Source organism: Labeo rohita, chromosome 15, assembly GCF_022985175.1.
Source record: "Labeo rohita strain BAU-BD-2019 chromosome 15, IGBB_LRoh.1.0, whole genome shotgun sequence".
Classification (NCBI taxonomy): domain Eukaryota; kingdom Metazoa; phylum Chordata; class Actinopteri; order Cypriniformes; family Cyprinidae; genus Labeo; species Labeo rohita.
The window spans coordinates 13,928,974-13,954,530 of NC_066883.1; the positions used below are offsets into that span (position 1 = coordinate 13,928,974).

General features: G+C 36.9%; 1 protein-coding gene across 5 annotated transcripts in view; it reads right to left on the reverse strand.

Annotated features, from left to right (window-relative positions):
- LOC127177148 (cell adhesion molecule DSCAML1) overlaps positions 1-25,557 on the reverse strand; it is a 138,897-nt gene that overhangs the window by 64,207 nt on the left and 49,133 nt on the right. The gene's annotated exons all lie outside the window — the stretch shown is intronic.

Here is a 25,557-nt window from a genome sequence, read left to right on the forward strand (position 1 = left end):
CCAAAATGTAAAATAGTTAATTGCCATGAGAGTTTCTTGGTCCTTCTTCTTTTTTATCCTGCTGAGATTGCTAAAAATTGATTGCAAATAAATAAATAAATAAAAATTTTAAAAGATTTCTAACCATATCCACAGTTTTGAGAATGAAAGTTGAGTTGCAAACAAATGGTGTAAAATAGTTAAGAACTGCCAAGTGTGTCTTGATCATTCTGCCTTCTGTTTGAAACCGCTTAACTAAATCCACAATTTTGAGAACAGAAGCTGAATTGCAATAATGCTGTTAAAGGTCCACCCTTAAACCTAAGCTGATCATACGAAAACATAAAAATGAAATCGTACGAATTAATTTAAATTAGCTACCAATTTGACAAAATGTAAAATAGTTATGAATTTCCATGAGAGTTTATTGGTCCATCTTCCTTCTGTTTGAACATTTACATTTTTTTTCCTGCAAAATAGTTATGAATATATTCATGAATAAACCTAACGTCAATGGATCGTAAGCAGATCATACAAAAACATACAAATGAGATTGCAGAAATTCATTGAAATTTAGCAAACAATTCGCCAGAACGCAAAATAGTTAGATGAGACATGAGATAGTTAGAATAGTACATGAGAGTCTTGATCCCTCTGCCTATTGTTTGAACTTTTACAATTGTTTTTTTTTTTTTTTTTATCAGTTTTTAACAATTTCGAGAACAGAAACTGAATTGCGACAAAAATGCTGTTAAAGGTCCACCCTTAAAGGAGTTATCGGATGGCCATTTTCCATAAGTTGATATTATTCTTTATTATTTTTCTTAATGAAAAGTCCATAATATACTTTGGTTAAAAAATCTCAATTGTTGTGTAAAACAACACCCTTTTTACCTGCACAAATCATCTTGTTCTGGTTGAGGTTGCTTTAAATGTTAATGAGCTCTGCTCACCCCGCCCCTCTCTTCTCTCTGTGGAGTGACGAGCCTGTTTACTTTAGCTGCATTTAGCCATGTTTAGCCGCTAAACTTGCTAACTAGCACATTATTAGGAAAGCTGATTGCAGAGATTCATAAAAAAAACCCTTAAACTCACTTTTACTGTAGGTAAGGCTGGATCATAAATGATTCGCATGAACATAGACAAGTTTATGTAGATCAGGATGCGCATTCCCTTCACAAACAAACACTGCATCTTCAGTGGCTCAGATGTCAGGAGTAAATGACGACCACTATGTTCATTATTACATCCAGCAACACAACACCTCAATCGCTCAATCAGTGATATTACAGGGAATTTACATCCTTGCTCCGGCATCGAAACAGTGGAGGTTGGACTGTTACAGCTGATGTAAGGCGGGTCTGAGGTAAGACGCTTATGTCAATCACCTATCGTGGGAGTGGGCTCTGTCAGTGTGTGACGCCACACCGACAGGCATCTGAGAATGGCTCGATTTAAAAAGGGGGATATTATTTTTACAGATTAAAAAAAATTCAAAACCACTGCAACGATTTTTTATCATTATAGGGTAGATGTGTACATACACTGCCAACACATTAATGTTCAAACAACATGTAAAAGTGAACTTTGCATCCAATGACCCCTTTAAACCTTAGCAGATTGTATGAAAACATACAAATGAAATTGTACAAATTAATTCAAATTTTGCAAACAATTCGCCAAATAGTTGACATAAGTGTCTTGATACTTCTGCTCTCTGTTTGAACATTTACTTTTTTGGATCTGCTGAGATCATGAACAATGCTCCACTAAATCCACAATTCCGAGAACAGAAGTTGAGTTGCGATGAACGCGCTGATAGTTGTGTCTGTTAAGCAGCTGAGTGTTGATGGTTTGCATGTGAGCCACTTTCATGCGAACACGGCCTGTCTGATGATGCGTTTCTCTGGCAACACCACGTCGCATAACAGCCCTAATCAAAAATCCTTTCAGAACTGGAGGCCAATCTCCTTTTTATGCACTGATTACAACATTTCTGCCTTAGCAGGTGAGAGCTGTGAATAGGCATAAATTAGAGGCAACCTAACTATAACAACAAGTGTAGTGTAATACATCTTTCTTGATCGTCGTACTATCAGAACACAGGCAAGTAAAGTCATAGTATTGTTAGCAGCTTTTTGAGCTTTTTCTCTAAAGCGTTCTGTTGTTGTTTCTGAGAACTGGGATGGTTAACTAAAAGATCTGTTGTGAGATGCTCTGTGAGACAAGCTAAAATGGCATCCGTGATACGGCATATGCTTGAACTAAAAGACTGATTTCGCCAAGTTGGATGCGTTTCTGGATCAACATCAACTAATCACATATTAGGGTTTGTTAAGGAGTATTAATTGGAGTTTAGACTTACTTTTTAATTTCATTCACACCAACATTTGAAGCACCCAAAATGTTTTTTTCATAAAATACCTTTTAGTTTTTCAAATCTTGGGTGGAAATGTGAACTAATAGCATTTTATTACGGTTAAATTGTATTTAAAATAAAGAGCCGCTGCTGATATCTTCATCAGACATCCAGAAACTCCTCACAACGGGAAAAAACATAATTAGGCATGCACTAGAAGTGGCATAATCAAAATTATCCGTAATATACTGCATATATTCATTTGAATTTTTCCTAGAAATGTTAGTCCTCTTTGATAAAAGCTCATTAAGAAAGAGCGTTGCCATTCTTGAACAGATTGCACACATGTACTTGTCTTCTGCAGTAACACGACATCACATATAATAGACTGGGATAGAGATATGTTAGTATTATTCATCTTATTGGTTTTGTTGTTGTTGTTTTCTGCACCAAAAATATTATAATCAGTGGTACCTCAATGAAACAGTTGGTATAGTCTATAATATACAGATTAAGTTCATTTTAGATTTTAATAATACGCAAATTAGATATGATAACATTTTTGGTGTCACCTAAACATTATAACATATATACAAATACATAAAATGAGTTTAGAAGTAGTACGTTTTTATTGCTGACTAACAGGCTGATTTTTCTTTTACATGAATATTATTCCAGGACGAACAAACAATGATGATCCAGAAACATGTCCTAATTGGGAAAATCATAGTGACTGATTGAGTTTGTAATTCTAACAATGGAGAATGGATGGACAATGAACAGTTGGAGGTGAGGCCAGATGATGTAGCAGGGAATGAAAGAAAGAAAGATTGCAGTGGATTTGTACATGGATGATATTCATCAGGACGACAGGCGTGGAAAAAGGCGGGAGAGACGGAGGGAGGGAAAGCAGAGGGAATTTCTCCATCTCCATATGCCACTCCTTCTTTATGAGGTTTCTCTCCTTGGACATATTGGATTTTTCTCTCACGCTCTTCCTCACGGTTGTTTGGGTTCAGGCACTTTCAGCATTCATCACATTTGTCAACAGATAATCATTACCAGAGCACCGGGACCTCTACTGAAGGGCAAGATTTCTGACCTATCCGCACTCTCGCATACTGAGGACCCAAGAGTTTAGTGTGCTGGCATAAAATAGCATAATAACAGAGGAGAAGTGATGACAGGGAAAGGAATCAAAGCTTTAAACATATTCTGAAAAGGTAATAACCAATAATTTACAGTTTAGCTTGAAATTCAACTTTCATGAGCACAAGCCATATATCTTTTCTGTAATGATACTATTGATGTAATAATACGATATGATATATTAAGTCAAGCAGACAAGGGAATCTGATTTTTTTTATTATTATTATTTATTTATTTATGTATTTATTTTTTGACACCAAGGTTATTACCATAAACTAAAACTAATAAACACATGTTCTTGGTGAATGAAGTACAGTTAAAAAGAAATAAAATATGATTATTAGAATATATAAAAAAAAAAAAAAAATCAACTAAATGAAAATTAGAAATGTAGCCTTGACAATTAACCATAATAATTCTAAAAAGGTCTAAATTAGGAAATTTAGACCTGGAAATCAATAATAATAATAATAATAATAATAAAAAATGAGTTAAAGAGTTATAATGAGTTAAAAATAGTAAAAAAACAAAAAAAAAAAAAAACAATAATTTAAAAAACATATAAATTACTAAAAAATAAAAAGTTAAAAAGAAATACAATATAAACATTAGATTAAGAACTTGAACTAAATGAAAATTAGAAATGTTCAACAAAAACTTAAACTGAGTTAAAAAATAAGTTAAACCTAGATAGTTAAAAAGTTAAAAGTTATTAGTAAATAAATCAATATAAACAAGCAAACAAATAAACAAATTCACATTAAATAAATAAATAAACAAATACATAAATACATACATACATACATACAAAGTGTTTCGTGGTTCGTTTGTCCTCTTTCCAGGATGCACTTGGACATGAATAATTACTTTTTATCATGTCATGTCAAATTGAGCTTTGAGCTTTTCTTTCCCTCTACTTTAGATCAGTATTTATTTATTTATCCAATAATATTCATATAGCTAATATTCATGTTACATTGTCAAGACAGCAAGCACTTTACTCTCGTTGACATGCACGTTTTCAACATGATACTGAGCATAATTAAAACAATGAAAACAAAATTTGCATTTTACTTTTTGTCACACTTTCATTCATTCATTCATTTGTTCGTTCATTCATTTATTCATTCCCCCAGAAAAAGGCAAGCTCTAAGTCTGGGATATGAAGTGTTTCAGACAAGTATTTTTGAAAATAGTTTTGCATGTTATGAAACTCTGGACCTGAACTGCAGTGTCAAAGCTGTACAGTGTGAAATAATACAGCACTAGAACATTACAGCCAGTTGTTCAGCAACAGACAACCAATGATAAACCTGCCTCTGAGCTTACCTCATTAAATATTCATGCATACAGTCTCTTGTACAGAAACTTTCACACTCTGTTCAGTTAGAGCATCTGAGGGAAACAATTAAAAATGTCAAACATGTTAACTGACACCGTTTGAAACAGATTTATGTCCAGATATCAAGCAAGCTCTATTCATCTAGTCAACATTATATACCAACAACAACCCAAATGTTTACAAATGTACAGAACACGTAATCTCAAAACATGGCTAAAATAGGAATTCAAGTTTATGGTTACATTTTAACATTTCAATTAACAAGTGTAAAACACTCCAGTTTTGAAGACTTCTTGCAAAAATGAACTCAACTTGCAAACTGTTGTCTTCATTTTTTTAAGCTCCACAGACACCTCATTTTTTACAGTGTAAAGTGTAGAGAGAAAGAAAGAAGGTATGAGAGGGAAATGAATAGGCATAGGCTAGAGGAAGCGAAAGAATTTGACAGAGCAGTGACGAGGCGAGGAGAGGGGAGCACTGAGTGTGTGTGTGTGTGTGTGTGTGTGTGTGTGTGTGTAGATTCATATCCCCCGGCTCTAGCACACATTAGCTGCATTAAGTGAGCTGACAGGTCCATCCCCATTACCCGCGCTGGTGGCACACACTGCACACAGCGGCCTGACAACTACACACATACACACACAGACACATGCAGCCGCCCAGCACACGGCGGCCTGTCTCAGCCTGACAACCGCACCACGTGGGACGCGCTCACACACACACCAAACACATACTTTCTTTCTCTCCGAAGAATTCGATCCACCGCAAAGAATTTTCCCTCATGAAAACCCGTCTTAATTATAATGCATGCATTACGCTCTAGTCGATAGTGCTGAAAAAGAGCATTTACATTCATTTGGCAGATGCTTTTATTCAATGAAACTTCAAGCTTTGTATATTCCACCGGTTTATGTTTCAAACTTGTAACCTTGATGTTGTACCTGCTGAGATGTGGAAGAAAAGACATAATGTACAGTATGCAGAAATAAAAGTGGAGTGCCGGTGTGGTATCGATTATGTCTGTATCATGTCCTCTAGCTGCATTATTGATTGGTTGTGTTGTCTTGAGGTTCAGGGTTAAAGACCTTCTGCCGCTCGCACCGTTCAATTATTCACCCTGCCCAACGTCTGTCCACCAACCCACACACACACAGCAGATATGAGATACACCCTCAAGAAGGTACACACACAAATCTTGATTGGGCAATATCAAATATTGATGATATCATGCTGAAATACAGAATACATGTAAAGAGCTCATGGACCAATACACGTGGAAACACATACCACACTTGGTAGTAAGGTCTGTGGTTAAACCATATTGGTCATTTGGACATATACCATAGTAAAATCATGTTTCTGGGACATACACCATGTCCAAAACCAACTTGCATCTTGTAAATACTGCGGTACATGGATGTTAGCAGTTTCAAATCTTAAAAATATTGAAAAAATACTAAAGTGTTTGCTTATCTGCAATACGTCTACGTGACGTTTCCTGTCAGATGTCAAATAGATGTTTAGAGAATGTCTTTAACATGTTTATGATTAAAATTTTAAGTAAAACTGACATCTTAAAGACATTTATCAGATGTTTGTACACAACAGATGCTTTCCAGATGAAGTGATCTTAAACAGACATCTAGCAGACGTACATGTGCTATCTTGGATAGCACACGTACATCACGAAGATGTCTATCTGACATCTGCATTTACATCTGCAAGACAACTATAGGACGTTTCCTATCAGATGTCAAATAGACATTTAGAAAATGTCTTTAAGATGTTTATGATTTAGAATGTATGTAAAACTAACATCTTAAAAACGTCTTTCAGATGTTTGCACACAGCAGATGCTTTCCAGATGAATCGATCATTAACAGACATCTTGTAGACATATGTGTGATACCTTGGCTCTCTGATAGCACATGTACATCTTGGACACATCTTTTTGTTGACTTCATTTACATCTGCAAGACATATTTTTTAGTGTTTGCTCATCTGCAATACGTCTACAGGACATTTTTCTATCAGATGTCAAATGGACATTTAGAAAATGTGTTTAAGATTTGTATGATTTAGAATGTATGTAAAACAGACATCTTAAAGACATCTATCAGATGTTTGTATGCAGCTGATGTTTTCCAGAAGAATTGATCTTTAAAAGACATCTTGTAGATGTATGTGTGATACCTCGGATCCCTGATACACATACATCACGGAGACATCTATTTGACGTCTGAATTCACAACTACAAGACGTATTTTTTAAGTGCTTGTTCACTGTATGTAAAACTGATATCTTAAAGATGTTTGTCAAATGTTTGTACACAGCAGATGCTTTCCAGATGAAGTGATCTTTAACAGACATGTAGCAGACGTACATGTGCTATCTGGGATGGTAATACCAAAACTTGGTAATACCAAAAGAAAATGCTAATGATTCAGTACCTAGGTATGCATTTTCATGATATTATCATACCATACTGTACCATGGTATAGATAGAGTACTACTTTGTAACCATAGCACTTCTAGACTCTAAGGCTGTCTGACTCGCTGATGGCCACTTCATTTCTCTGCTTAAGCCTTATCTGGTGCCAACATTCAGGCCAGTTTCTTAACACGCTAAGCTGCCAAAGAGCAGCAGCTAAGCTCTCATTTAGCCTGGCCTTCTGACACTCCCATTCCATTCAGCACTTAGCGCTAATGTTAGCCTCGGCGCTAATGCCACTAACTACACCAGCTAGGCCGGTGGTTATTCAGAAACATACAGCAAGAGATAGAGAGCGGCTGCTGACCCTTTGTGTCTTTCTCTGTCTATCTGCCCTAACATCACGGGGAGGATTATGGTCTCAATCTTGCTTTTCTCTCGTTCTGCTTCGAGCAATAAGCTGCACATACAGAAAGAAAAAGAAAGGAAAAGGGAGAGAGAGAGAGAGAGAGAGAAGAGGGAGGGAGGGATGGACTGGGGGATTGTTGTTTGGGGTTAGTGAAGACGTTTTTCCTCAAATGCGATTTCTCTCCACCGCTGACTGTAATCTCCCTGGGCAAATCCGTCTTTAGCCAAACGAAGGAAAAACAGAGGAGAAAGGGAAAAGCCATCTTTATCCAAATCCAATTGATGCTGGAAGAAGGAGAAAGAGTAAAGGAGGAGGAGAAAATCTTGTAATTTGTCTGAGGGATTACAAGAAGAGCTGGCAGGCCTGTGTGTGTGGTACACTTGTGCTAGCATGCTAGTTCATGTTGTTGTTCAAATGTTACATAAAGATGCTACTGAGTGTGTGTTTTGATTGACAGAGATGGAGTGTGTGGGAGATCTACAGGCCCAGACGGAAACTGCAGACTGTTTTCTCATTTTCTGCACTGATTTTGGAAGGAAATCTGCAGAATTCTTCTAAGGTATGAATTTAAACCAAGCAGGTTCATAGTTCATAGGTTCTTAGTAGGGTTGAGGAAATAAATAAAAATAATAATAATAATAATAATAATAATAATACTGATTAATCACAATCTCCATTTGAACAATACCAAATCAACTCTATATTCTGGGCCCTGTTATTAATCTATATTTTGGGCTATGTATTTAATTATATTGGACTAAGTTTGAAGTGGTGCTCCCTCACAGATGAATCATGATTTAGCTATTTTTAAACTGGGAATTTGTGTCTGTATTGCATACAATCTAATAAAAGGACAGTTGAGTTGTCCTCAAGGGCTGCATGCAAAAACAATCAAACAGTGTAGTTTGATTCAAGAAACAAATGACTCTTATGAGCAAGTTCTTTTATTGACTAGTTCATAAAGAGAGGTTACTGGTTTGAATCAATCTGAAACACTGCCCTGTAAAACTTACAATATTCACTGACAGAGAATATTTCTTTCATTTAAGCAACAATGACTGGAAAAAATAAACCACATGAACTGGAACTAAATCAAACCAAACTGAATCAAATCAAAACTGAGTAAAATAAAATAAAATAAAATAAAATAAAATAAAATAAAATAAAATAAAATAAAATAAAATAAAATAAAATAAAATAATGAATACAGAATTTTTTTCTTTTAAATCAACTCTAAATCTTAAATTAAACTGAATCACAATCATAAGCTAAAGTCAGAAATAAATCAAATGGGATAGAATCAGAATCAAATCAAACTGAATTGGATCAGATCAAATCTTAAGCTTGTGAACTGGAACTAAACTGAATCAGAAAAACTGTATCAAAACCCAGCCTTAAGTGACATTTTGTACATTTTCTAGATCACTGATGTTTGCTGCATCCTCTACATCTCCCACAGCCAAACAATCAGAACTGGAATGCGAAATGGGGAAACTGAACTTAATCAAAATCCAACATCAAAAACAAATCAAATGGGATCAAAATCAGATCCAAACTGAATCAAAGTGAATCAAATCAAATTAAAGAATACCATATACTAAGCTTGCAATTTGGAATTAAATTGACATGTTGACACCCAGTCATATTTAAAAGTGACATTTTTGAACGTTTACTAGATTGCAGAAGTTCTCTGCATTCTCTACAACCTAGTAATCAGAACCGTAATGCAACCGAACTGAATCAAAATCCAAAATCAGAAGCAAATCAAATGGAATCAAATCAAATCAATTTTCCATAATCTCTTTTGTGAATTGTGTGCAAATAAACAGTGTTATCAGTGGGTGCAATATATCCTCGTAATTGAGTGTTGTTTGTTTTCCATGTCACTGGTAACCCATACACTTCACAATACCTAGTGACAATGTATTTACCCAGAGGTCACGGTCCTCGTTGACATTTTGTGTCCTGTTTGACCCTCTAACCCAGCCAAATTGTAGCATGCTACCAAGAGAGAGGCGACAGAGGGGAGACATACCACTCCTCATCCCTCTCTCTCTCTCCCTCACTCTCTGCCCTAGACGTAACAGCCTATGACAGCCCCAATTAGGCAGTGTGGCAGCAGCCACTACCAGGCACATATCAACACAGACAGAGAGAGAGACAGTGGCTGGGGGGGGGGGGAGGTGCAAGGCTGGTGGCTAAAGTTTATGTGCCATCCTTTGATTTGATGTGAGAGAGCACGGCACACACATACACACAGGACAGGGGGTAAGAGAAAAGGACAGAGGTCCAGATCTGTGTCATTGTGATGTGCCGTCAGCATCTGTATGTGTGTTTCTGAGTGACAGTGATCCAGTGGAGTCTGTCTCATGCTGCCTACAGCCGTCCACTCATACTGTACTTCATACTGTCACGGAGCATATGCTTATCACACATAACGGTTTACACTATGAACATACTCGATGTAAGGATGCAAAATTTTCTGAGTAAATAAAGAAAACTTTACAGTGCATTTGTATTATGGAAATAAGCAACTTTGGCATTTTGGGATTCACAAGATTGAGATTTCTTTTAAAAGAAAAGCGTACCCCAAAATTTACTGACCCTCAGAGTTTGTTTCTTCATTAGAACAAATTTGGAGAAATTTAGGATTGCATCACTTGCTCACCAATGGGTCCTCTGCAGTGAATGGGTGCCGTAAAATGAGTGTCCAAACAGGCAATAAAAACACCTAAAGTAATCCAAATCTGTTTTGATAAAGAAACAAACTCATCTACATCTTGGATGGCCTGAAAGTAAGTTTTCAGCAAATTTTCATTCTTGAAAACAGATAAATTAGAGTTGGTCAATAAATAATCCAATCAAACAGGATGTTTACATTCATATTCTTGCCTACAAAAGAGTACATTTTGGGTCTTTCCCTTGCATATATATATATATATATATATATATATATATTATATATTTTAATTCTTATCAAAATAAAAGGTATAAATCACAGCTATAATTCATATTCCATACAATGCACCCAGCACATGATCAACACACGCTTAAAGATGGCTGAAAACACACACACATGTATTCGGAGGGAGGTGGTGTCCCAGATTGAGGAGTGGAGTGCTACAGTAAGCTGATTACTGGCGGTCACCCTGCCCTGCCCTTCCACAATTAGGTCACCCCCGCCCCCCTTCATATTCCATATTTCCCCTGATCTCTCCATCTTTCTGGGCACCTCTTTTTACTCCGCCCATCCCTCCTTAACACCAGGACTTCCTCCATCTGTCTTCTCCCCTCACATTTCTGGAACCTAAAGGTCCCAAATCAGAATTCTGGGAAGCTAATATTAGCTATAGGCTATTGGTAGAAAATATATATGAAAATGTAGAAAGGGAGAGGGAGAGTTCATCCAAAAATGAAAATTACCACATGATTTACTCACCCTCAAGCCACTCAAGGTGTATATGACTTTCTTCTTTCAGACAAACATATTCAGAGTTGTATAAAACAATGTCTTAGCTCTTTACAATGTTTATAATGGCAGTGAATGGCTGTTGATATTTTGAAGCTCAAAAAAGTGCATCCATCCATCATAAACAGTACTCCACACGGGTCCAGGAAGTTAATAAAGGCCTTCTAAAGTGAATCAATGTGTTTGTGTAAGAAGATTATCCATATCCATCCAAACAAACAAAAAAAAATATCCCAAATATCCATAAGTTTATAAACCATAACCTCTAGCTTCTGCAAACTGTCATACACACGTTCATGAGAAAGTGGCGTTCCAGCGGATGATGGATGACGTAGGACGTAGGTGTAGCGTAAGCTCCAGTGAGAATATGGTATAATTTGTTTACAGCAAAGGAAACCCAGTCTTCTCTTGGTTTATATTGAAATCCTCCAACATTTTTCTTTACAAGTCCTTCTTTTGTACCTCTAATTTGTCACCTGTGTTTTGTTTTGATCTCTCCTCTGTGCTTCTGCATTGGTCACTTCTCACAGGAACTTATGCTACACCTACGTCCTACGTTTTCCACTGGAACACCACTCTCTCATGAACGTGCGTATGATAGTTAGCGGAAATGAGAGATTACATTTTATGAAGTTTTAAATATGGATATTTTTCTTACACAAATGCATTGATTAGCTTCAGAAGGACTTTATTAACCCACTGGAACAGTGTGGAGTACGATGCATGATGGATCGATGCACTTTTTTGGACTTCAAAATCTCAACAGCCATTCACTGGCATTATAAAGCTCGGAAGAGCCAGGGCATGTTATAATGTAACTCTGATTGTGTTTGTCTGAAAGAAGAAAGGCATATACACCTATGATGGCTTCAGGGTGAGTAAATCATGGGGTCATCTTCATTTTTGGGTTAACTGTCGCTTTAAGCTACTATGTTTAACTCTTAAAAAATGACTTTTGTCTGTGCAACCTAGGTCAAACTGATTGATAATTACTGGGGCAAGGTGCTGCATCAGGCTAAATGTTAAAATACAAGCTATTTTTAAAAAGTACATTTACAACAGTTCTATACAAGTTCACATGACTAGAGCAGTGGTTCTCAAATTGGGGGCCAAGACCCACCAGAGGGCCTTTGCACAGTTCCAAGGGGGCTACAAGATGATTTAAAATTGGAAATAAACCTGGAAAAAGTGAAAGAAATTAATAAAATCTTAAAAGTTATGTACATTCCCCCCTGTTCTTTAGTTGTGTGAAGTACTGAAATATTTCAACGACAGAAATAGCAAAGAAACTGCTTTGTCCGAATAAAATAGAAGAATCAATATAAATGTTTTAGCAAATATATGAGCTGAGCATTTCTGCTTTTAAACCATTTGGCATGCCTTGCCTGATAGAGCTGAAATAGACCTGGCACATTCCTTGAAATAATATTTTGGATTTGAATAAAACCTGCTAATTTAGATGAACATTTACCACATAAAGCACATTTTTAGGTTACCCGACAAAACACTCTTTTACAGTGTTAAAATAGTTGTGATCTCTCAGCTAAAGTGGATTTTTTTCTCTTCCTTTCTTTCTCAATTTTTCTTCATGTGAGGTAGAATTGTGAAATCTGATTGAAATAACTGCTCAATAATACAGATTTTTTCCTTGTTATGTCCAAAGGAAGAAGAAGAAGAAGGAAAAAAAAAAGAATTTCAAACCAAAACCTCATAAACATTTAATGAATGGAGGGGAAAAATCAGTGTTAAGGTAATGAAAAGTTAAAGAATATTTCAAGCAAGTAGCAACCAAAAGCCCTGCAGCAACAGTTGATATGATGATACTAGAGAATCCTGTTGAACTCTCTCTCTCTCTGAGCTGTACAACACACATAAACACGTGCGTCCCCAAACGCCGATCCACAACAATACCCTTTAAGTGATTTTCGCTGTTTCAATCTCTTAGTTCACTCGTCTACCTTTAGCTGAAGGATAGAATAAATTGAATGAATAAGAGGGAGGGAAAGAATGAAAGAGCTCACATCAGCACTTAAAGGAAGAATGCATTATTGATGACAAGACAAAGCGAAACATTTATTTATCATCCCGGACACAGTCCTGAGAGAGAGAGCAAGAGAGAGAGAGGGATCAAAGAGCCGAGAGTCATATAGTTCAAAATCAAGTTCAACCCCCTGCTAGGCTCGCAGCTGATCTGTGGTAAAGAGAAGGTCATGGATAAGCCCAAAGAGACCATATAGAAAGCACTTATTGCAATCCCATAACACCCTGCTCCACACATGCCATGTTGGCTATTTAGTGAATGGCCCACAGAACAGAAAGCTACAGTATGAAAATACACCATCCTAAATGTGAATGCTACTACAAAAACATTTGTACAGATCTAAGTTTTTGGGTTACTTTTGCACTAACAAACCTTACAACAAAGGTGGTTTTATTCACGTAGCTGGCATTAACCATGTAAACTAAATGTAGCTACCTTGCTCAGTAAGAATGCCTGCAAACTATTGCTTCATTAATACGGTAGAAAATGAAAAGTAACAGCATACAGTTAAAAGGATAGTTGAAAGTAAAACTTTAATAATCATTTTCTCACCCAATGTTGTTTGGACCAAAAAATCTTCTCATTTGTTCCACCAAAGAAAGAATGTCGAACATGACATTTGGAAGGACAGGAGAGAGAGCAAATCATGACAGAATTTGCATTGTTGGTGTAAACAATTCCTTTAATGCTAATATCTGCTATAGTGCTCCATGTAATATATATATGTATTATATATATATATATATATATATTTTTTTTTTTTTTTTTTTGTGACAGGCCCTGTCACAAATGCCCAAACACTTTTACTTGTGGCCTTGGAGACTTTTAGTGGTCTCTATGGAAGTAGTTTTTGCCACTGAATAAAAAATAAAAAAATAAAAAAAGGTCTTGCGATTTTTTTTATCTCAAAATTGTGACTTTTTTTTTTTAGAATTGGATGATACAATCTTGCAATTTGGATTTTTTTCTCTCTCTCAGAATTGTGAGATATAAACACAGTTCTGACGTTTTTCTCTAAACTGAGTGATATAAACTTGCAATTGTGAGAAATAAACTCAGAACTGCAAGATAAAGACAATTCTGACTTTTCTCTTACAAACGCGAACTTGTATTTCACAATTGTGCCTTTTTTATCGCAATTGTGACTTTTTTCATGCAATTCTGTTTTTCTCAGAATTGTAAGACACAAACTCACAATTGCAAATATTAAATTCTGACTTTTTTTGTCATAAACTTGCAATTCTGAGAAAAAAGTCGGAATTGTGTTTATATTTTGCAATTCTGACTATTTTTCAGAATTGTGAGTTTATTTCTCAATATAAACAATTCTGACTTTATAACTTGCAAAAGTTTGACTTCATTTCTTTTGAAGTCTTTTGAATTGTGATACAGTTTATATCTCACAATTCTAACTTTATAACTCACAATTGCGAGTTTATATCTCACAGTACTGAGAAAAAAAAATGGAATTGCAAGTTTGAATCACCAAAAAAATGACAATTGTGAGACATAAACTCACAATTATGAGAATAAAGTCACAATTGTGACATATAAACTTACAATTCTGAGAAAAAAAAAAAAAAAATCAGAATTGCATTAATATCTCACAATTCTAACTTTATTTCTTAGAATTATGAGTTTATTTCTCAATATATATTTATTTCTCAATATATAAATTATAACTCACAAATGCAAGTTTATATCTTTTTTGACTGTTTCATAGAATTGCAAGTTTATATCTCACAATTCTGGGGAAAAAACAAAAGAAAACAAGAATTGCAAGTTTGAATCATGCAATTTTGAAAAAAAAGTATGATTTTTTTAATGCAATTCTGACTTTTTTTTTCCTTAGAATTTGTGAGATATTGCAATTGCAAGTTATAACGTTTCGGGGGGGGGGTTATAGTTTATATCTAACAATTCGCAATTGCACGTTATAAAGCCATAATTGCGAGATAAACAATTCTGAGAAAAAAAAAAATCACAATTATGAGATATAAACTCACAATTCGAAAAAAAAAAATTCTGACTTTATTTCTCAGAATTATGAGTTTATTTCTTATTATAAACTCGAAATACTGAATTTATAACTCATAATTGCGAGTTAATATCACACAATTTTGACTTCGTTTCTCAGAAGTATAGATCTCACAATTCTGAGGGAAAAAAAAGAAAATAAAGAATTGCAAGTTTGAATCAAGCAGTTCTGAGAAAAAAATGTCAGAATTGCAAGATGCGAGTCCCATTTGTGATTTTAGGTTCAAGAAGTACTCACAAACACCCCCTATGCACCTTTGTCCAAGCCCACCGATGCAGTCCCATCTATACAGCATGTGGTCACATTACCCATATTTGGCACCCAAAAAAAGGTCCACTGTCAATTATTAATAACGTAGCGATGCATTAAGCACATCTCAAACAGAAGTCATATTTATCCAAACAGATTCTGTTGGTCAACATGCTAAATTTAAGTGACCAACTTGAACCAATAATGACTGTAATTTGTCTGTGAAAATTCAGAAAACAAAGGTAAATGTGACCATTTAGGACACTGTTATACTCCTTCCACACCCTCAAAACAGATCTTACACCAATCTATCAAACGCTCCACCAGAGCTTCCTCTAGCATGTGTGAGATTAAACAGTAAACAGTTAGAGATGAACTCCGGTCGCCTCAGAGACAAACACCGTACCACAAGCTGTTTCTGGGGCGATTTGCTGTTTGGCTTCAAGAGCGGCTCAATACAATAAAAGTCTTTCAGACCTTAACAAGCTCCACTCTCCGTCATTGAGCTATTGTGTGGCAACTGAGAGTGTGTGTGTTTGTTTCTTTGTATATTTGCTGAGTATTTTTTAGTAAATTGTGGCTTTTGAGATACGTGTATGGCAAGGTTGCTATTGTGTTTCAGGGAAGCTTGCTTGTAGGACGTGTGTGTGCAACTGTAAGTGTGTGTGTGTGTGTGTGATGAATGGTCCGTTACAGGGATAAGTACTCAATAACAGCTGACACCGTCTTGCCCTCTGCCCTACCCACACAAAAGCCCCTGATTATATTATTGTTTGACTGCTGCCCCTCGCTCTGGCTCACACACACTGCCTCACAAACTCCCCTTGAGCCCCCACAGCCAACATAATTACCACTATTGTGCACCAGACACACACAAACTGACAGGCACACAAAGACGCACGCGCCCTGAGATGCTCACACGCATACACACACACACCACTCGGGGCTTTGACAAAGACACAGCCTCTGAGCAGCAGACGTAAGAGACGGCATGACCTCCAAAATATGGATGCATGCACAAATACAGATTCGGTTTATAATTCCTTTAACAATGCTTCAGCACTTTAGAGTTTAGTAATAAACAGCTTACAAAATATGTTCTTTCTATTCAAAATGTACGGTTTTCAAAAAGATTATTTTAAATTTTATTTTTTTGTCCTTGAACATGCAAACATTCTATTTTATCATTTTGCAAGCATTAAGAGAAAAATACAGTTGTTGTGCTAATAACTCTGAACAAACGTTCTATTAACATTACTGGAAAAACATTTCTTCAAAACTTTGAGAGAACCTTGCCAAAGTTCTGAGAACGTTCCTCTTGAGTGCACGAGAAAACACAAGACTGTTTCGTCTAGTGTACTTAACTCAAGTCCGGCAGCTAAAAGTGTACCGTGGTCGCATCTCGAAGCATTTTCTGACTTGACCCATGCAGGGTCATTGTAAATGCTGATTCTTCAGATCTTTGCAGAATGACAAATGTCGCTTAAAACTAGCACACCCCTTTTTAGAGTACTGTGACCTCTTTCAGACACCAGGGGGAAGGGGGGCGGCACTGAATGTACTGTCCCTTAACAGTTAATCTTTAATGGGCGGCTTCTGTTCACATACCCAGACCAAAACTAACTGTGAAATGGCTGTGGCGGCATGAGTGGAGAGGCCATACGAGGAGAGGCAGAGCGAAAGAGGGGTTGGGGTGGGAGGGAGAAGGAAGGTTAAGTGGAAGAATGGAACAATTCTCTGTCGTGGCTGTGTTTACATGACCGCACACGCGTACAGACAAATGTAGCCATTAATGTGGTCTATCTCTCTCGCTCGGGCTCTGTTTCTGTCGTTTTCTTTAAAACCACACACCCCCCTCAGCCCAACCTGTCCTTGACAGATTGTCTACGCTCACCACACTCCACACACTCTCAGAGATGCCCCCAAAACACACACCTGCTGAAACCACTCTGGTACTTCTTTTCATTTATTCTCTCTTTCTCTCATCCCCTTGTTTCTCATGTGAAAAAGGGACTTTGAAAGTCAGGGACAAATTTGATGATCCCTATATGTACTTTATTTTGCAAAGCATGATGTGAGATGTCTGATTCATTATCTGATGTAGATAAATAACTAGAAGAAAAGCACAGTGCAATAAGCTGTTAAACTATCTGTGCTATAAACGAGTGCGTTTATAATTGCAAAGCTAAAAATAACTAAAAGCCTTGCACAATCGAGTTATAAAAGTCCACGCCTGCTATTACATTAAATGACTTCATGTGCTTGCATGGACAAGCAATTTCTGAGCAGTATAAAATCCAATGTACACTTTGTTTTTTTACATGTCTGCTATGGTATAGTACAGTGTGATGTAAATTTCATTGCGTGTAGTATGTGTGCATTGAACGGTGTTTTTTTTTTTTCTAACTGCACATACCCAAGCTCAGCTTGCACTATTTTAAACTGTTTTATTTGTTTTTTTTTTTTCACTGTTCCAGACCATTGTTTCAAAGCTGAAAAAGAAACAAATGAGACCAACCAGCCTGATCTCACAGCAATTCGTACATATTTTACAAGGTGGCTAATTTGTACGAATTCGTATGACCTCACTTGTACAAATTCATATGATTTTAATAAAAACTTAAGTATTTTACGAGTTGCACAATATGTATGAATTTGTATGAGTGACCGACAGCTAACCCCACCCCTAAACCTTCCCTTCACTGAAATCGTACAAATTTGTACGAGTGAGGTTGTAACCTTGTAAAATATGTATGAATTGGTCATGAGATAGTGTTGGACCAACCCAGGCTGATAAAAAATATTCTGCAACACCGTAATCATTGAGTTTCAAAGTGAAATGTCCAGAGAGTGGCGTTAAAACATGTTCAATATGCGACTGTGGCACGTTTTAATTACGTTGGTACAGACACGTATTGCTGCGTTTTTACTACGCTGCTTGAGGTATGTATTGGGGCTGTTCAGAATTCAGATATCCAGGGAGTGTCACTAAAGGTTAATGTGCTACTGTGTTGGAAATATCCCCTACACCAAACCCAACCTTAAACCTACTTGATACTGTGAACAAATGCAAATGTGATATAAAAATGCATTTGTTGATGCAGCCGTGCTTTTAACTTCCTTACAAGGATTTGAGATGTTTTTGTCAAACCGTCCACCGTAAAACAACAAATTCCGTAAAATTTACAGTAAAAAAAAAAACAGTAGCTGTGGTTGCTGGAATTTTACCATAAAAAATGCAGGAGCAACATACGTTTTTCACTTAGATTTACAGATAAATACCGTAATTTCATTAATTGATATAATGTCAATGTACCAACCTACTGAAGTACTGAAATCTATTGTGTACCAAAAGCAGGTGTTAATGACAAAGTCACATGAACCAAAGCTCATCACAAACAGCTGGTAGCACACATGAAACTGAAATAATGCAATAAACATTAGTTTAACAACAACAGATGTAACATACAACCCTGATGTACACAGGAAATTCTGGAGATGTCAATTTATGGTTATTCACCATCTCATGCTATCTCATGCCCAATTCATACATATTTTACAAGGTACAACCTCACTTGTACAAACTTGTATGATTTCAGTGAAGGGAAGGTTTAGGGGCAGGGTTAGGTGTCGGTCACTCATACAAATTCATACGTATTGTGCAACTCACAACATACTTACGTTTTCACTAAAATTGTATGGATTTGTACAAGTGAGGTCATACGAATTCGTACGAATTAGCCACCTTGTTAAATATGTACAAATTGCCATGAGATCAGGCTGATTGGTCAATTGCAATGCTATATCACATAAGCTACTGAGCCAACCTACTGAATTAGAAAACTCATGCATATGAAGTTGTATATGTGATGACAACGTTCAAAACTATCAGTTTTCAAATCGCTCATGCAAAAATTGTTTTGAAGTCATGACATAATATTCTGGAAGTAATTGTGTCAAAATAAGGCTTTACTAATCAAAACTCTGTGCCTGTAAATCATAATTTGAAGAATGCTTTGCATTTCCAGTGTCCAGTGTCTCTAGTCAAATTAGCGTATATTCTGAGTTGATAATCTAATGTTAAACCTATTAAAATAAACCTTTAAAAAACACATGGCTCCACTGCACTATCATTTTGGTCCTCAAAGTTTCATGAGTGTGTAGGTGGCACGAAGCTGCCAACGTTATCTACATTAAAAACAGATGGGCGCTATATAAAAGGGGTTCCTATGGACACCAGAACAGAAGATCATCCAATCGGAAGTTAGAGTTTGTAATGGTGGCGCTCATTATTTAATCAGGAAAAAGGTCTATAGAGGCACGTATTTTCAGTGAGCCTCGGTAGGATGAGACAGAACAAGAACAAACTACTGGAGATGGTAACAATAATAGATACCCACTTGACAAGCGCTTTTGTGAGGGAGGTTATACATAACTTAGTTTAAACAACTCCAAAGACATTTTTTTATCACTCATAACTTATGGAGAGAAATAGCACAGACACTGAAAAAGGATGAAACTTTGTGTTCGTGCACACTTTCGAATGGAGTATACTTCGAAAGACTACGCATTCGGCTGGATGTACGCGCTAAGCATTCACGTCAAAACTGAAGTATACTTTGGGCTTTAGTGCTGGTGAGGTTAAGGAGGGGAAACAAGAGTGTTAATGTGTAAGTGTGTGTCAGGATTGAGGTGAGTGCCCCATGTGTGTGTATAATTGTTTAATAGGCTGAGAACACGCAGGCGTACCCCAGGGGTCTGCTCTGGGCCCATTCTGATTCCACAGGAGCAGAGCAAAGGAAAGGAGATCGATCAGGCTTTCTGCCTGAAACTGACACTCTCTATTACGCACACACATGTTTACCTAAAAGGGGACATAACAAAAACTTCTACTGCTGCTATATAAACCTAATTATACAACAAAGAATTTTTAAAACCCCTAAATTATAGCCAGAACACATGCAATAAAAATATAATAAATAAAAATAATTACAGCGTACATATGTTGATATTATATTGAAAAAAAAAAAAAAAAAAAAAAACACTTCTGCTGCTATTGAGGTGGGATACGGGTAAGGTTAGAGACAGGTTTGGTGGTATGGGTAGGTTTAAGGGTGGGTTAAGGTATAAAAGATGACTCATCAGTATAATTATAAATCTAATTGCAGAAATTGATTATAGATGTAATTACATGCATTTTTTTAAATATAAGTACAGTGTAAAAGCATGTGCACAATAAGTGCATTGTATCAAATGATTGATTTAAATGTAAGTGCATATTAGTTAAGGCAACCCTAATATAAAATGGGACCAGGTAACTTCTTGGCAGAATTTTGTTTACAAAGTAAAGCTCAGTAAACTTTTACATATGTGTAAACAGAGCTCCACTTGATATTAACTTCACTTAAAAATCTCTATATCAGTGACAAAATGGAGGATGATCGTGTTAGCTAGGTGTGTGTTTGTGTGTTCGTTGGGCAGAGGGAGAGAGAACCTTTCGTTTGCGGTAGCCATGTGGCTTTAGCCATCTGTTGACATGGTCTAAATTAATTAGCTGAACTCATTACAATTTTGCAAGGGCCCTCTAGCTTTAATGAAACAGTCTGCGGACACAAGCAGAGATCTCTATCTTTGCTTTTCTCAGTCATTATATATGCAGACTTATTACAAATATAAACTGAAAAAATAAATGTTTTTAAAGAAATAGTTCCATAGCTCAAATTTTCAAGAGTGAAAGTTTTTTATAAATTGTATTCACCTTCAGGCCATCCAAGATGTGGATGAGTTTGTTTCTTCATCAGAACAGATTTAGAGAAACGTATTATTAAATCATCTGCTCACCGACGAATCCTCTGCAGTGAATGGGTGCCGTCAGAATGAGCGTTCACACAGCTGATAAAAACGTAATATTCTGTGAAGCAAAAAGTCCTTTATGCATAATATTACTTTCTCCAGCAATAAAAAGATGTCTCTTTTTGTCTCCTGATTCTGTCTGAATCAGGAGAGAAATATGCACAGATCAAGTATAATTTACAAGTGGAAACAGTCCAAAGCAGTTCTAAACAAAGATGTTGGTGTATTTTGATGTGAGAGGACAGGAGGGGCTTTTTCACTTGGGGAAATCATTATTATAGAGCCACATTTTGGCCAGAGGTGACAATTTGAAGTTAAAACACTTTAACCCTTAAATGCATACCTCGGGTCTTTAGCAACCCAGGATGTCATTTACTACCCTCTCCCTCCTTCATTTTTTGAAGGTTGACATCAGCTTTCTTAGCATTCCTCAATCTATTAATTATAAACAATAAAACAAGAAAAAAATAAAATAAAATATAACATAATGTCTTCGTCAATTTTTTCCAAAAAGTGTATAGGGTCGCTAGGGACCCGAGGTGTGTAATAGTGTAAGTACATTTTTCGTCTGCAAAAATATGTAAATATCTGATGACTAAATACATGCTATTCACTTTTGATAGACAATAATGACAGGATGTTTTACTCATAATTATTGCAGGCGTAAAACAAAAGAATATCATCAGCAAAATTTGAATTGGTTTGTATGGCTTTACTACAGAGCAATTACTGTATGCAATACAATATAAATGTCACTGTTATTTGATAGTGGATGTGGTGAATAAGCTGCCAGCGATCAAACTATTGATTTTGAAGTGAGTGAAAACAATAGTTTTGCGAATATGGTTGAGATGGCGAATATGAGCCAGATGCTGAATGTACTGTGGAAGTGCGCTCTGACGATGACGGAGATAGTACAATCATCTGCTCAAATTGAACCCTTCTAAGTTTCAAAAGGTAAAGAAATAGGCTTTATTTTATTCTTTTGTAATTGTTTTTAAAATATCAAGAGAATTTTTTGTTACTGCAGAAGTTAATAGTACATAGGTCCGGGTCGCTGAAGACCCAAACATGTAGTAATGATTGGCAGAACAGTCATGCATTTAAGGGTAAAACATGGATTTGTTTCTTACAAATACACATTTTTTACTTCACAGTACATTCATTGGTGGACTGGAGTTGTGTGGATTACTTGTGAATTATTGTGATGTTTTTATCAGCTGTTTGGACTCTCATTTTGACGGCACCCATTCACTGCAGAGGATCCGTTGGTGAGCAAGTGATGCAATGCAAAATTTCTCCAAATCTATTCTGATAAAGAACCAAACTCATATACATTGGATGGCTTGAGGCGGGGTAATTTTTCAGCAAATAAATTTTTGTAATTGTACTCATCATGATTGGCGTTGCAGTTATCGTCCTTGGTGTGAACAGCCCCTTAGAAAGGACGTTGATGCCGAATGACATCCAGGAACTGTCAAACTCCATAGCAAAAACGTGCACTATAGATGTAAAGTATTCTGTAGTCATACAGCAGCTTTGTGAGTTTAATTAATCGACCCCTGATGGTTTTTGTATAATTCGCCAGCACACTGGTTCTTGGTATCCTGAAAATGAACATCACAAAGCCAAAACTCCAACAGATTTGCTAACAGACACACCTTTCCATTTTAGCCATACTGTTGCTATGTGTCTATTTTCTATTTCTCTCTCTTTCTCTCTATCCAGAGGGAGTGCTCAGTCAGTAGCACCAAAGACACAACAGATGGGACTCAACATCATCCATGAGCGAGAGGGAGAGCGAACGAGCGAGCGAGAGAGAGAGAGAGGGAGAGAGAGAAGCATTTATTATTTACACCACTCCATATTGGAATATTAATGCTAAAAGCAATCGGGCGACTCTTCATTAAATTAACTGGAGATGCAGAGAAAAGGAGAGAGAGGGAGGCAGAGAAAGGGGAGAAGGCACATGCTGTTAAAAGGCCCTAAAATTAGTGAAGCAAAAATGAATCCATTAAGGCTTCCATTCTCCCCTCTTTTCCTCTTCCTCTCTCACTCCTCTCCTCCGCACACCTCACACGCTCCCATTAAAAACTGCTGTCCTGGCAGCACGTGCACACTTAAAGCTGTTTTTCCGTGTCTTTCCAGAAATATGCATTTCTGTGCTGTCCCCCTAAGTGCCTGCTCAAAATTTAAACATGCATTCGGTGGCCCATACTTCTTGCGCTTCCATTTACCCCCTCTTTTCGCTATATCTTCTTCACTTGATCTATTCTTGATCCAACCATTCACTTCTTTCCATTTTTTTAATCTAAATAGTGTTTTTCTATAGATTAACACAGGCCCCAGATGTGTACGTGGCAAGGGTGCATCTGGCATTACGGCACGGGATATGCGGAATCGTTAGCGGCCCTCGTATTTATGCACGTACACAAACACACTCGCATGCCAGCGTTAGAGTCGGCAGCGTCTGCTTGGCAACACGGTGCGTGTGTGTACAAGCAGTCTTCCTATTAGCTGAGCGCTGGTACGCGCTGTTGACTTATCAAGAGCGGAAAAAAACATACATTTAATCTCCCTGGCATTACACGTTGACGCTCTAGTTACAAGCTCACTGCAAACCGTGCGTGTGTGAGGTTTTTCTGACGTTGAGGCACCCGATTGTCCCCACAAGGACCGTAAAACCTGAAATCGACCAACCAACCAATGGTGTGAGGGTTAGTAAGGAGTAGCAGATAGAAAATATCATTAGTTCAGTATAAAAAAAAACAATAAATGTCAGTCAAAAGTCTTCACTATGATAGAAAAACCAAAAATGTGTGTGCAAATGCATAAGGGTGACAATCTATCCTGTTTAAGGGCCCAGGACACACATGCGCACACACAAAGGGGCCGAATCAATTCCAATTTCCTAGGTGTTCATTTGAATGATTGGGATGGCAGGGTTGAGATGGAGAGCCAGGCACACACACTCATTTAGTCAGACAAAGCCGCGTTCTGGCTGTCTGGGTTATGGGTCACATCAGGTTTAACCTTTACGCAACATGAAAAAAAGAGGACAAGGGAACGGCTTAAAACACAGACCCTTACTAAACACCTCCGAAGAGAGAGAGAGATGCTAATGTGTGCCTGACACAAGCTTTTTTTCATTTGAACAAGCACTGTGTTTGTCCATATGTAAATATCGATGCAAGATTATGTAAATATCAATGTGACATGTTTATTAGTGTGTTTGTGTGTGTGTCTCTCAGTGCATTAGCGCACTGGCCGCAGGGTCGGCCCCATGAGAGGATTATTGATTTTAATGGCAGATATGCCGCTATCAGAAAGATGTCATATCGCGCACGGATTACTAATCTGAGCATGAGACACGACACAACCCTGCCGCCCACCCCCCCAAAACAAACCCACAAATCAATATCAAAAGTACACAAACTGATCCATGCACACACATGGGACAAACAGAATTCTGTTGCACACACACACGCTTGTACGACACATATCTGCGCAGACATCCCAACATACTGTCAGAGTTGCTATGGCACCCGGTCCATATGTGTGATGTGGCTGCTGTTAGTCTTAAAATAAAACTGGGTTATTCAAATCTGACTGTTTGCAGTGCTAAGCTTTGCATTAATACACTGCAGGTTTTAATGATCTCAGCTGTTTCTGAAATAATGCTTTGCTACTGAAATGCGTTTGGTGAGAAAAACTGCTCGGGTTTGATTGGAAACTTTGGATATGTGCATTAAAAATAATTTGATTTTTTTTTTAATTATCATTGACCTTCTCTCTTTTAAACCTCATCTGAAGCCATTCAATAGATTTGTGTTGCAACAGACTGAAATGTACAACAGTTTTCACTGAAAATAACAAAACTAGGTGCATCAAGACGTGTTACATCAGATCTGATTCCAATGACACCAAGTGCATTCCTGTGTGTTGCAATGTGGCAAGTTTGAATAAGCTTTGATGGCTTTGAAACATACTGTATTAAGCTTTGTGAAAACGAAGTGCACTTAATTGTATTGAATTTGCACTCGTAACATACAGTACTTCAAATGCTGAAAGCGTATATTTGAAAAAAAAAAAGTACTTGCAGAAAATATCAAATTAATAAATAAGGCCACTTAGTGTACTTAAAGGAACTACCCGTTCATGACTGTTTCTTAACATGCTTCAGTGCACTTTTAAAAAGTGCATTGTGTAATATTGTCAAATTAAAGGGATGAAAATTC